Raw genomic sequence first — 15,176 nt, forward strand, 5'->3', positions numbered from 1 at the left:
TTAAAGAATGTCATGCCTGGAAATGTCTCCATATTCAGTATTTTTCAAGTGATTACATTCCATACAACCTATAGTCAATAAAGCACGTAGTCTTTCTATTAAAAAAGAAAGAAAGAAAAGAAATTGTCAGACTGCATTAAAAAGCAAGACCCAATACAATAAAGTCTGACTCCATTCTGATATTGCCTGCATTCAAGTCCCACGGCTCTCTCCTTCCAGGTCTCTCTTTCTTTCTGATCCACATCTGGGCTAGCTGATGAGAAAACCCTTGAGCTCCCTCCCTTGGCACTTTCAGGAAGTACAAACAAAGCAAGCACTGACCATGCACAGGAACAACTCCTAACCACAACAAAAGCCCTCCTGGCTCTCTGAAGCCATCGGGACCCTGCCATGCCCTCCCGCAGAAAGTCTCATTATGTGAGTAATAAATCTCCTCATACCCTCTTGGTGGATGTGTGGCAACATCAGTCTCAACATCCAAACAATTTGAGGGGGTGGAATTGGGGGGAGAGAGTCCATTCTACCTCCATGGGATGACCATAACATCCCACTGTACGACGCCTATTAAAAAAAAAAAACTCACTTTAAATATAATGACACACTTAAGTTAAAATAAAAGGATAGAAAAAGACATATCATGCCAACACTAGTCATATGAAAGCCTGAGTGGTTATGTTATTACTAGACAAATTAAACCTCAAGACGAGGACTATCATCAAGGATGAGGAGGTATTGACACATGATAGATCAGTGGAAGAACAGAAGATCCAGAAACGGACCCACATACATTTGTCATGAAGTTTCCAATGTAATTAATTCATCCCGCTTGGGATAGTCTTCTGGACATATGATGCTGGAACAAGTGAATATCCATATGAAAAACAATGAGCCCCAAGCCTTACTTCAGAAAAATTAATTCAAAATAAATCATAGGTCTAAATGTAAAAGTTAATACCATAAAATTTCTCAAAGAAAACATAGAAGACAGTCTCTGCAAACTTGAAATAGGCAAAGATTTCTTAAATAAGGCAAAAAACAGAAACCATAAAAGGAAAAATTAATGAATTGGACTTCATCAAAATGTAAAGCTGCTCTTCAAGAACACCATCAAGAAAATGCAAGCCAGCCTGCTTTCGGACTTGGGGGGTGCGGGGGCAGGGCCCCGGTCCCCAGCTGGCGCAGAGGGTCTCACAGGGCATGTCGCCCCTCCATGCCTTGCCAGGACAATAGGGATGGAGGGTGGGGGGTGAAGGAGGCCTCCAGGTCGGCTCAGGACCAAGATCCTGCGTCCCCGTAGGTGGCCTGGCGGGTTGCATTGAAATCTGCATCACTTCCCCCACATGAGGAGCAGGACCCGGGCATGCAGATCTTTGTGCCGCAACGGTTTGCAGCCATGCATCCTGGGCCTGAATCGAGGCCTCAGCTCCCTGCCCCAAGGCTCCATCCCCAAGGCAGCCATCAGCTTAGGGATGTTCTCGTTCCTCAGCAACCCCACGGATGCCCAAGGAAATGGGACAGCCTGGGCCGTCTGCTGAACGGCCTGGGCGCCAGCCTGGCCAAGGCCATGGCGGTCCTAGGCCGCATGGAGACCATCAACGTGAAGTTCATCCACGACCAGACCTCCCCCAACCCCCAATACGGAGGATTCTTCCACGGAGTCAGGGAGATTGAGTGGGGAAAGGGGCTGAAGGGGAAATACCAGGGCCTTACCAGGCCATCCACTTCTTTGTCACAACTTCCCTACACAAGTGATCCGGAGGGGACAGCCCCAACAAACCCTGAAACCGCTGATCACCGGGCATTCCAAGCTATCCAGGGTACAGCCAGCGTCTACAAGAACACTCCTCCAGACGTGATCGAGACCCGGATGCAGGACCTGGCGGTGCACAAACGCCAGAACACGTGGGCTACGGTTTGCGCTCCCGAGGAATGAGCGGCTGCAGGCATTCTAGAAGGGCACTGTCCCCCTCCTGGGCTGGACCTGCTTGCGTGTGGCCATTGTGTTCATCATCTACTATGAGTTGGTGAAGGTGCTCAACAAAGCATGGAAGAAGGACTGAGCCCCAGAGGGGCTGCGTGGGGGCTGTACAGTGTGCCAAAAGGCCCCCTTCACCTCGCCCTCGCCCTCCATGGCCTGTGTCTGACCCTCTGGCCATCCAGTCCATGTGCCTCTAGTGCCGTGTGGTCTGTGTGACAACACCACTCTGTCCCTGTGTCTGGTCATAGCTTGCCAGTGAATCTGTGTTCACTTGTTCATGTGCTTACTCGTGAGCCGTGTGCCTGTGTTTCATGTTCTGTGTCACTGATCCTGTGCCCAGCTTCCCAGGGTGCCATATGGCCTAGGTTCACAGCCCTGTAGTCATGGCCTGGTCCTAGTCCAGTGCCTTCCACCCTGGGCAGCAGAGGCACCTGCCTCAACCTGGCCTCACTGCATTCCAGGGGCTATGTGCCCTATGCCCTTCTCCCCCTGCTGGCCTTAACTGACCCTCGGGTCATCCCTCTGCCTGGGATAGCTGGCACCTGGCACTCTCAGGACCACCCTTCTAAGGCAGCATAAACTGGCTGCTGTCAGAAAAAAAAAAATGCAATCTATACATCTGACATAGAACTTTTATTCAGAATATGTTAAAAACAATTAGAAGTCAATAAGAAGGCAAACAATCTAATAAAAATTGGCAAACGATTTGAACAGACACTTCACAAAAGAAGATATTCACATAATCAGTATGCACATGAAAAGATGCTAGACGTCGTTAGTCATAAGGGAAATGCATAAATTAAAACCACAATGAAATACCACCTGCATACCCACTAGAATGTCCATAATGAAGAAAACTGGCCACACTAACCATTAGTAAGGATGCAGAGCAACCGGAATGCTCATACATTGCTGGTAAGAGAATAAAATGGTACAACCACTTTGGAGAACATTTTGGAAGTTTCTTCTAATTTAAACATATAGGTACCATATGACCCAGTAATTTCATTCCTAAGTGCCTACCCACAGAAATGAAAACATATGTTCACACAAAGACTTGTACACACAAATGTACATAATAGCATTCTGCAGGGAAGCCAAACACAAAAGCGCATCAATGCGCAAATGGATAAACAAAATGTATTTTATCCATACAATGGAATATTTTTCATCAGTAGAAAGTAACAAGCTGCTGATGTGCCAACAACATTGATGAATCTCAAAAAACAGTGCTGAGCAAAAGAAACTAGACGCAAAGGAGAACACACTATCTGAATCCATTCACATGAAACTCTAGAAGTGAAGTGATTGAAGGCTGATCAGCAGTTGCCTGGGAGAGGGTTGTATGGGGGTGGTTGGCTGGGAAGTAGAACAAGAGAAGCTTGGGAGATGATGAAAATGTTCTGTGTCTTGGTTGTGGTAGTGTTTTCATGGGTATTTACATTTATCGAAACTCACCAAGTTCTAGGCTTAAAAATGGGTGCATTTTATTTTATGTAAATTATATCTCAATAAAGTGATTAACTATTAACTCTTTTAAGTCTCTTCTGAATCTTCCTTACAGAAAAATCGCAAATAACATATGTCGATGCCCTCCCCCTTCCGGGAAGTGGAGTTTAATCTCCCCACCCCTACTAGGATGAGCCCCACTTAGTGACTCACTTTCAAAGAATATAGAGCATGGAAAGCGAAAAATAGCAACTTTATAATGCAGAAACCTGGCAAACTCTCCCTTAACCAGGTGATCAAGGTTAAGATCCCCAGTGATGTCACATAGGTGGTAGGAGCCCCCTCATATGATATGCTTTCCAAAAACCCATAACTCCAGTCTAATCATTAGAAAATGTCAGACAAGCCCAAAATACAAAATACCTGACCAGTACTCAAAACTGCCAAGGAAAGGCTGCAAAACAGTCCCACGTCAGATGAGACTAAGGAGACACGATGACAAAATACATCGTTCTATCCTGTACTGGATTCTGGACCAGATAAATGACATTAATGGAAAAATTAATGGTAAAATCCAGATAAAGCCTGGAGTTTAGCTAATAGTAATTGCATTAATTTTCTATTACTTTATAATTTAATACCACAAATAGATTTCCTCTCAGTTCTGTAGATCAGAAGTTCAGGCACTGTGATCGAGTCCTACTTTCAGGGATTTACAAAGCTGAAGTCAGGGTATTCGCCAGGTTGTGCTTCTTTTGAGAGGGTCTGCGGAAGAAACTTTTCATTTGGGTTGTTGGCCAAATTCATTTTGTTGCCTTCACAGGACTGAGGTCCTCATTTCCTAGCTGGCTGTGAGCTGAGGGTCACTCTAAGCTCCTAAAGCTACTCTCAGGGTCTTGCCACATGGCACCCTCCCTGTTCAAGGTTGGCAAGAGAATCTTGCTTTTGTCAAATACCTCTCAGGTTTGCATCTCTCTGACTTCCCTATCTCTGACCTCTAGACCAAGATTTTAAGAGTTCATATGATTAGAACAGGTCCACCAGTTTCTCTATCCTAAAGCCAACTCATTTAGAATCTTAATTGCTTCTGCAAAATCCCTTCACAGTAACACCTAGAATTAGTCTTTGCTTGAATAACCGGGCGAGGTTGGGTGTACACCAAGGACCCGGAAGTTAGAATGTTGCCTACCAATGATGTACCAACATTGATTTCTTAGATTTGACAAGTGTGCTAAACTAACATGAGAGAATAACATTGGGGGAACTGAAACCAGATGAGGGGTATATGGAAACTCACTGTACTATTTTTGCAACTTTTTTTTAACCTGAAATTATTCGAAATAAAAACTTTATGTAAAAAATTATCTTCAGAAATCCCAGTGAAGTGTTAAATGTGTCATCTCTTTCCTGCCGGGACACCAAGTGATACAATTACTATATTCAAATACTGTAAATAATAACAATCTACAGGATAGAGCAGCAATAGAGGAACAAAAACAATAGAGGAAGAAGGAAGATGAAGAAGAAGAGGAAAAGGAGGAGGAGAGGGAGGGAGAGGAAGTAGCAGCAGCTAACATTTATCGAGCATTTAAGCGCCAGGCATTTTCCTAAGCACTTTATATAATAATCTTATTTAATCTATAAACAACCCTATAGGGCGTTATTTTATGCCATAATCTCCCCATCGTACAGATGAGGAAATTGCAGTAGAGAATGTTACGTTGTGAATGGGAACCAGGCAAGGAAAGGATTACTGAGAATCTGATCAATAACTAATATGATCTGTCAAATATTTTCCATACAAGGAGAAAACTAAAAGTCCTATTTTTCAGAAGTAGATGTCCCCCATTTTTGCAGATGTTGCCATCCTACAGTAAAACTTACATGGTTGCACCAAGACCTCTGCAAATTGTTCCAGCTCCCAGTGTCCAAAAGTTACCATGGATCCATTATGTAATGACTTGTTCCTTGAAGCTATGTTATGGCGTGGTGCATTGACCTCGTTATGTAATGGTACCTTGACCTTTTTATGTAATGGCATGTTAGATTGAACTCGTTATGTAATGGCTTGCACATGCACCCTGATTGAGCCCAGCTGTTACACAGTTGTAACAAGTCCTCTCCACTCACGTGTATAAGGTCTCCACCGAAACTAGGCTCACGGGGATGCTGCTTTGGGAGCTATCCCCAGTGTTCTCCATTTCTTGTGCAATAAACCTTTTCTTCACCCACTTCAGCCTTGGTTGTGCTTTTTGGCTCCACCCTCACCATGAGATGAACCCATTGAGTTCGGTTACAATATGACTTGCTCAAAGCCACACAGTTATTAAATGGTGAAGCTGAGAGTCAAATTCAGGTAATCTGATTCCTGAGTCCTCACGAGGAAACATTTCCCCATTCACTCTCTCAGCCATAGTAATACCGAGCAGTGGGCTGCCTCTGTTCTCCACAATCTGAGCCAACTAATCGCAACAAGTTAGGGATCGAGAAAGGAAGTTTTAATTTAATTAGCTGGCATAATCAGGAAGATAGCAGACTAATGTCTCGAAAAACTATCTTCAAAGATTACAGAATCTTGAGGCAGTTATATAGGGAAAATGGCCAGTAAGGAGAGGGTCCAGGGATGTTGGTCTCCAGGCATGTCAGGCTCCAGGCATCACATTGTTTCATTCTTCTGTCAGCTGTCATGGATAGCTTGCAGGTGTGTTTCCCACCTGTGGCCAGCCTGTTCCTGGAGAGAAACTCATAGAACAAAAGTTATAATATATCAAGCTATTGGGGAGTACATATGTAAGCAGAGGTCATAAATCAGGAGAGCCTTTTGAATATTTTAGAGTACGTGCAGAGCAGTGAGTAGTCACACAAAAGAAAGGCTGGGGCCACTTAGCATAACAAGATAGCCTCACTTTTGCTCACGTACAATTTCGCCCCTGTCAGTAGTAACCCACAATCTTAGGGTCAAGGGGGAGACAGGGCATCGTACTTTCTCTAGCTACTTCCTGCTGAATCAGGACGTTGTAGGAAACCATAGCATGGAAAATAGTTACTTTCCTTTTGAATTAGAAGAAGGGTTAAGTAGAAGAGATCAAAATTTTCTTTTAAAGACATATTTTAGCTCTCCAAGGGGTTCCGCCACCCATTTTCCCCTTGATACAGGTGGGACACTTTCCTGTGATTCGGGGGCTGCCTTGGTCTAGGAGTGATGTGTCCAAGGTTTCATACCTGCAAGTTTTACAGATGAGTGAGTGGTGAGAAAAATCTCAAAGGGACCAAACCATTCTGGTAACGACTGGTTTTCAGGTCCCTGATCTCTCCAAGTTTTCAGCAAAACATGATCACCAGATTGGAAGGCGTGTAGAAGGACATCAGATGGATATGCAGACCTATGAGAAGCAAACTCATAGACAGAACTTAATACAGAGCTTAACGATTTAACATAATTAGCAATCATAATATTCCTTAAAATGTCCAGAGATTCAGTCTCAGGAGAAGATACTTGAAAGGGTCTCTCATATAGAATTTTGAAAAGAACTCAATTTAGGTCCACTTTGGGCAGCTACTCTAACCCATAACAGGGCAAGGGGAAGCGCCTTATCCCAAGTTACTTGTGTTTCCTGACAGATTTGGGCAATTGTCTTCTTTTTTATGTCTTTCTTTTTTAATTTATTTTTTCTGTCTTTCCAGCTGATTGAGGTCTCCAGGCTGAGTGTATTATCCATTAGATGTCTAAGCTTTTGGACACTTATGGGTTATTTGGGAGACGAAAGCTGGTCCATTATCACTCTGCAAGGTATTAGGCAGACCAAACCTGGGGATGATTTCTTAGCAGCATGAGAGTGACTTCTGATGCTTTCTCAGTCTGAGTGGGAAAAGCGTCTACCCATCTGGTGAAGGTGTCCACAAACACTAAGAAAAGCCTAAAATTCCTAGTTGCCCCTGGCAGCTGGGTAAAGTCTATGTGCCAGTCTCCAGTGGGCTAATTTCCTTTATGTTTCATGCTCAGATGTGGGGGACCAGAAGCAGTCTTGGGGTTGTTCTTTGTGCAGATTATGCAATTTTTAGTCACCTGTTGTATAGTCTTTTGTAGGTGGGGCCCTATGATGCACTTCTTGACCCATTAGATTATCCATCTGGAGGCCAGGGCAATATATGACAGCTACCTGAGCAGGCTCATTAATAACACCAAGCAGTTTTAAGATTTTAGGGCCATGTCTGATTTCCTTTTTCTCTGCTGTTAAGAGTCTCCTTTCTTTCCAGATTGTCCCATGAGCATGAACTATGGCAAAGGCACAATGGGAATCTGTGTATATATTTATTCTTTTCCCTGGAGCTAAATGTGGAACCCAAGTGAGGGTGATGATTTCCACCTTTTGAGTCAATGTCCCTGTGGGTTTAGCCTCTAAAGTCTCTTGTAAAGTTATGACCACATATCCTGCACACCTCTTACCTTGATCCACGCAGCTGCTGCCATCTGTGAAGAGTTCCAAGTCAGACCCTTCTAACAGGCAGTCCAACAAATCAGATTGGCTAGAATATACCATCTCAATAAGTTGTAAGCAGTCATGTCCTAAGGCCTCTGATGTCTCCTTAGGGAGCAAGGTGGCTGGGTTTAGGGAGGACGGTACTTGAGTCCATACATTTGGATTATCCAAAAGGATGGCCTGATAATTGCCCATCCATCCTGAAGTGAGCCAGTATCCCCCTTTTTTTCTAATAATGCGAGTACTTGATGTAGCACATATACCATGGTGGATTTGCTCAGGTGAATATTTTAGCTTCCTGCAGGATGTCACAGGTAGCAGCCATTGCCCTGAGGTAGGGAGGGCAGCCCTTGACAATCTCATCCAATTGCTTGGAAAAATAAGCCATTGGCCGGGGCGGTCATGTCCAGTTGTTTAGTTTAAACCCCCGAGCTTATTCCCTGCCTTTCATGTATGTATAGGCTGAAGGGCTTATCCAAGTTAGGAAGCCCCAAGGCTGGGGCTGAAATTAACTTTGTCTTAATGGTATCAAATGTTACCTGACACTCCTCTGTCCATTCTAGTGGCTCCTACTCTAGCCCTTTTAAAGCCTCATAGAGGGACTTGCCTCTGAGACCACAGCTAGGAATCCAAATCCGACAGAAACCAGCCAGGCCCAAGAATCCATGTAATTGTTGCAAGGTGGTTGGAGAGCTCAGGCATGCTATAGCCCTTTTTTTTGGTCTGGCAGCAGTGCCCTCTAGCCTTTTGATAATGTAAACACTAAGTAGGTAACTTTTTGTTTGCAGATCTGTGCTTTCTTTCGTAAGACCTTGTACCCATATTCAGCCAAATGATTTAAGGTCTTTATTGTGTTGGCCACGCACTGCTCACACGTAGGGCTCGCTAGCAGAAAGTCATCTATGTACTGTAACAGCAGTCCTTTTTGTAATTGTAAAAGGCTCAGATCTTTAGCTAGGGCCTCCCCAAATAGCCTAGGGGAGTTTTTGAAGCCCTTGGGGAGCACTGTCGAACAACTAGGCACCACAGGGTGCAGGTCCTGAACTACCTTATTTACGGCACGAAGGTCCTGAACAAACCGATACTTCTCTAAATTGGGTTTCTTGACCAGGAGAACAGAAGTATTATACGGCTACTGGCAAAGTCTGATTAATCCTGTCACCAGGCATTTCTGCAGTACTGGCTGAATGCCTTTCTGAGCCCCCTATTTTAGCAGATATTGTTTCAGGCTAGGCTTTATCTTTTGGGTTTTTAAGGATCTATGTATTGGCTGGACATTCTTTGCTTTCCCAGGCTTCCCACCTGCACACACATCTGGTTTTACCTCCTTCAAAATCTCTGGTGGCAGCGGGTCTGGCAGTGGTGTTTGAACGCCTAACAGGGCCACCTGGAACCATAAAGATGATAGTTCCAGTGGCACTTGCACCTCTAGCTGGCCTGGAGCAAAGTCACCTGAGCATTCAGTTTACATAGAAGGTTTCATTCCAGGAGACGAACAGGGCATTCAGGTATATGAAATTTTTCCAATTAAAAAGATCCGAAGTAGAGAAAGGAGAGCTCATCCAAATGAAGCCAGCCAGTTGCCCTCGTCCATTTATGCCTATGGGACATTGTAGCAGTGGAAACTGCCTGGCTCCAGGAAGGGCCCCCTGACAAAATTGTGTCCCGTCCGGGCTCGAGGAGGAGAGAGTCCCTCTCTTAGGCCTGGAAATCCCTCAGGCATTTTCCCCTGGGCAAGCAGTGGGCCCGGAAAAGGGGGAGGAGGAGAAGGAGCCGGGGGACCCCTTAGTCCATTGTCTCCCCTCACCTGACCTAGATGTAGCACCATAAAGGCTTGCACATAGGGGATTTTATCTTCCTTTCCTTTCTTGCAGAACAATTCTAGCTGCAAGACGGTATCCTAATTGAGTGACCCATTTGGGAGCCACTTTTCTCCTGAGCCCAGTGTATACTGCAGCCAGGCTACAGTACAGTAAAAGATGATCCTTTTCTTTGTCATGGGCTCATAACAGAAATCAGTCCAATTAGCCAGCGTGCACCCTAGTGGGCTTGTTTTGGAATGGACAGATTGGCACCCATGGCAATAAAGTTTGTGCCTGAAAATTAGTGGACCCATAGAAGGGTGCAGGGCGTGACTCCGGGCATCCCGATAACTATAGGACTTATCCAAATCCCACATTGCCTGAGGACACAGTTCTGTACCAGTGCTGAATAAGCCAAAGAGACAAGAGGTAATGGCTTAAGGTGGGGTAAAGATGTAGTTTCCCAACACTGGCGTAGGGGGTCAGGTGCTTGGTAGAAAGTCCTTTAGATCGTCTATTTTGCAGGAAGTCAGAGTCCAGCTTACTTTAAGCACAAACCTAACTTCCACACAATGACAGCAAGGAAGGTGCTGGACAAGATAGACAAAGAGCAGGGAAAGATAGTCAAGCTGTGCTCTCACGGCTTCCTCCAAGGTGTTAACACACAAACAGCAGTGCCCACACTGAGGCGTACAATTCTGGCTTGACACTTGACAGCAAAGGTCGCAAACTTCACATCCCTGCAGATGATGTAACAAGCACGGGAAATATGCTGTAGGAATCTGACACAGAGAAAAACTGGCACACAGACTAGTGGAACAACACCCACACTCAGGAGAACAGACCATACAGGCATGGGCACCACAGAAAAACCAGAGACTAGTCTTCCGGACAATATACTAGGCAGTCTGTACTTTCCTTTATCCCTAAACAACAGCACCTAAACCAGATGGACCTCGGCCTGACCAAGACGCCCAGACAAGGAAAAAGGAATATAGTACAAGAGAGTGCACTTCAGATGACTCACCTGGCTGCAGACACAAGCTCGTCAACTTCCGATCCAGTCCTTCATTTCCCAATTGCTGAATCCTTAGGAGCAGGCGGCAAATAAGGAAGCCACAAAGGGAATTCCCCAGGCAGAAAAAGCCACTGGCAGCTGCAGGGAAAAATCCCAAAACAGCTTCCTCCAAGTCAACTAGCCACAGGCAGAGACTATGGTCCCATCTGGGGAGCCAGAGCAATGGGCTTACTCTGCTTGCCATGATCTCAGCCAATTAATCACAATGAGTTAGGGATGGAGAAAGGAAGTTTTAATTCAATTAGACAGCATAATTGGGAAGATGGCAGACTAATGTCTCAAAAACCCATGTTGAAGGATTACAGAATCTTGAGGCAGTTATATAGGGAAAGTGGCCAGTAAGGAGATGGTCCAGTGAGGTTGGTCTCCAGGTGTGACCAGCTCCAAGCATCACATTATTTCATTCTTCTGTCAGCAGTGATGAACACCCTGGAGGCATGGCTCCCACCTGTGGCCAGTCTGTTCCTGGAGAGAAATTCATAGAACAGAGTTTTAATTTATCAAGCTATCAGAGAATACATATGTAAACAGAGGCCGTAAGTCAGGAGAGTCTTGGATTTTTTACAGTATGTGCAAAGCAGTGAGTAGTCACACATAGGAGGGCCTGGGTCTATTTAGCCTAACACGATGGCCTCACTTTTGCTCTCTTACATAGTCCATGTGTCCCACATCCTTCATCCACTCTGCTCTTCCCTCAGAAGCAGGTAGTTTCCAAAGAATGTAACATAGGTGGTAGTTTACATCTGACCCAAATACTTCTGCGAATGTGATACATCACCATAGATGCCAAAATCACATTGTCCCGAATTGACCTGCATAAAAGAATACTTGAAACTCCAGTCATTTTAGGTCTCTTTTCCCCTATGCATAAGCTCAGAGCTCCTTCTGTTTGAGTCTGTGTTCATTTATAAACACATTCTTTTTTTTTCAAAGATTTTATTTTTTTCCTTTTTCTCCCCAAAGCCCCCCCAGTACATAGCTGTATATTCTTAGTTGTGGGTCCTTCTAGCTGTGGCATGTGGGACGCCACCTCAGCGTGGCTCAATGAGCGGTGCCATGCCCGCGCCCAGGATTCGAACCGACAAAACACTGGGCTGCCTACAGCAGAGCACTCGAACTTAACCACTCGGCCACAGGGCCGGCCCCTATAAATACATTCTTATACACAGAGTTGATCAATTGCAATTATACATCCAATGAAATCTTACCAACCTACCTGCTTTGAAGCAGATATGAATTATCCAATTCATAAACCATCTCAAATGAGAACAAGAAGCAAAGGATTTATTTGAAAAGCAATTCTTAAGTTGAATTTTTCTTTTTAAGATTTAACTCTGAGATTTTTCTCCTTCTATTCTCCCTGTAGTAATAGACAGTTTTCTATTTAGGCAAGAATATAAGCCAAGATTTCTCTTCTCTTAAAATGTGTCAGCTGTGCCATTGGCACCCCCAGTAGCTGCAGCAGATGAAAATTTTTTCAATCAATTACTCAAAACAACTAGGACTTCAGGCATCGGCAGAAGCATTGGTCCCAACTTGCCTGCTATTATCAAGTTTTAATGTAAGGAGGTTGTGTATTCCTCAGGATTCTTCAGGTACCCAGCAACAAAACCTAGCTTAAACTAGCTTAGCTAGCTCAGCTAATACCTAGATTATCTTATTCCAGCTAGTGACCCCCAAGGAAAGACAGTTTCTCTTCCCTATCTTTACATGAAGTCCCAGGCCACATTCTCATCCTTTATATAGATTACTGCCTGAAGGTGTGAGTTACAATGATTGGCCAACATTGGACCATGTTACCTTTCAAGGGCCTTTGGTATCATAGTTAGCAACCTTACCCAGATTGGCACCGACTGGCACCAGAGAGGGCCTTACCAGTAGCTCTGCTGCTGTTTGCCAAACACGGTGTTGCTCAACTGTGCCACTTGGCTTTTTTCCATTATCATCCACATGTGGATGTGGACATGCTCAGCTCCATGACCACATGTAAACATGCCCAGCTCCATTGAGTACACTTGCAAAACCAAAGAAAGACATCTTGAACATTTGGTCAAGGGTGTGTGGAGTGAGGAGGCCCTATATCCGCATCTTATGGGCAAGCAACAATCAAGACCCTGAACTGCAACCGTGTTAGTGACACCTCTATTATATCTGTTTACTTGTCTGCCTATCCCCAGCACATTTTGAGTCATTTTACTTCCTAAAGTCTTATTACTCATAACTCAGATAAATCACCTCCTTTCTTTCTTCCTTGCTTTCTAAATGAACTGAAAAAAGGTAGTTATCTTGGTGGTGATTGGAAGGAGCAGAACTGGTTTGGCCTTCTTATCCTAAGCCTGAGTAAGGTGTCTGGTCCCAAATTCTCAGGGATTTTATGAATACAGAGTACTCACTTCTTCAACTGATACAGTTCTTCAGGATCAGAAAATATCACTCCACAAAATACCCATTAAATATTAATACTCCCCCATTTTCTAAGTTCCCTTAAAATATCTGATGTTTATGCTTCTTTTTATTGTTTTTTTAGAGTTATTTTATATTTTATTAAAAATTAGATATATTTAAGGTTTAGGACATAATGATTTGATATACAAATGAAGAAAATTATTCCATTCACAATAGCATCAAAAAATTGTCAAAATAAATTCAATAAAATATTTGTGCACTGATATCTACAAAATATTGCTGAAAGAAATGAAATTACTGAGAGATCTCATCAAGATGGCAGTGTAGGCGGATCTGAACTCACCACCTCCCACAAACACAAGGTTACAAATTGAATACAACAATACATTAAAAAGATCATACACTTTGATCAAGTGGGATTTATTCCAGGGATGCAGGGATGGTTCAACATCCATAAGTCAGTCAATGTGATACACTACATTAATAAAATGAGAAACAAAAACCACATGATCATCTCAACAGATGCAGAGAAAGCATCGACAAGATCCAACATCCATTTATGATAAAAACTCTCAATACAATGGGTATAAAAGGAAATTACCTTAACATAATAAAGGCCATATATGACAAACCCACTGCCAACATCGTATTCAATGGGGAAAAACTGAAAGGCATCCCTCTGAGAACAGGAATAAGACAAGTCTGCCCACTCTCACCACTCTTATTCAGCATGGTACGGGAGGTTTTGGCCAGAGCAATTTGGCAGCAAAAAGAAATAAAAGGAATCCAAATAGGCAACGAAAAAGTGAAACTCTTTCTGTTTGCAGATGACATGATCTTATATATAGAAAACCCAAAAGAATCCATTGGCAAACTATTAGAAATAATCAACAACTACAGCAAAGTTGCAGGGTTTAAATCAACATATATAAATCAGTAGCATTTCTATACTCTAACAACGAACTAGCAGGAAAAGAACTCAAGAACTCAATCCCATTCACAATTGCAACAAAAAGAATTAAATACCTTGGGGTAAATTTAACCAAGGAAGTGAAAGACCTACACAACGAAAACCACAAGACTTTCCTGAAAGAAATTGATGACGACATAAAGAGATGGAAAGACATTCCATGCACATGGATTGGGAGAATAAACATAGTTAAAATGTCCATACTACCTAAAGCAATCTAAAGATTCAACGCTATCCCAATCAGAATCCCAATGACATTCTTTACAGAAATAGAACAAAGAATCCTAAAATTCATTTGGGGCAACAAAAGACCCAGAACTGCTAAAGCAATCCTGAGAAAAAAGGACACAGCTGGAGGCATCACAATCTCTGACTTCAAAGCATACTACAAAGCTACAGTAATCAAAACAGCATAGTACTGGTACAAAAACAGGTGCACAGATCAATGGAACTGAATTGAAAGCCCAGAAATAAAACCACACATCTATGGACAGCTAACCATCGACAAAGGAGCTGAGGTCCTACAATGGAGAAAAGAAAGTCTCTTCAACAAATGGTGCTGGGAAAACTGACGGCCACGTGTAAAAGAATGAAAATTGACCATTCTTTTTCACCATTCACCAAAATAAACTCAAAATGGATCAAAGACCTAAAGATCAGACCTGAAACAATGTCTTCTAAAAGAAAATATAGACTGTACACTCTTTGACATCAGTATCAAAAGGATCTTTTCAGACACCGTATCTCCTCAGATAAGGGAAACAATAGAAAGAATAAACAAATGGGACTTCATCAGACTAAAGAGCTTCTTCAAGGCAAGGGAAAACAGGATTTAAACAAAAAAGAAACCACTAGTTAGGAAAAAATATTTACAAGTTATATATCCGACAAAGGGTTAATCTCTATAATATATAAAGAACTCACACAGCTCAACAACAAAAAATCAAACAACCCGGTCAAAAAATGGGCAGGGACATGAACAGACATTTCTCCAAAGAAGATATACAGGTGG

At 43.2% G+C, this 15,176-nt stretch overlaps 1 pseudogene; it reads left to right on the plus strand.

The window, feature by feature from the left end:
• Positions 1 to 1,386: 1,386 nt before the first annotated feature.
• LOC124244423 (tricarboxylate transport protein, mitochondrial-like) lies at positions 1,387 to 2,060 on the plus strand (annotated as a pseudogene).
• The last annotated feature ends 13,116 nt before the right edge of the window (positions 2,061 to 15,176 follow it).

The sequence above is a fragment of the Equus quagga genome, chromosome 9, assembly GCF_021613505.1.
Source record: "Equus quagga isolate Etosha38 chromosome 9, UCLA_HA_Equagga_1.0, whole genome shotgun sequence".
Lineage (NCBI taxonomy): Eukaryota > Metazoa > Chordata > Mammalia > Perissodactyla > Equidae > Equus > Equus quagga.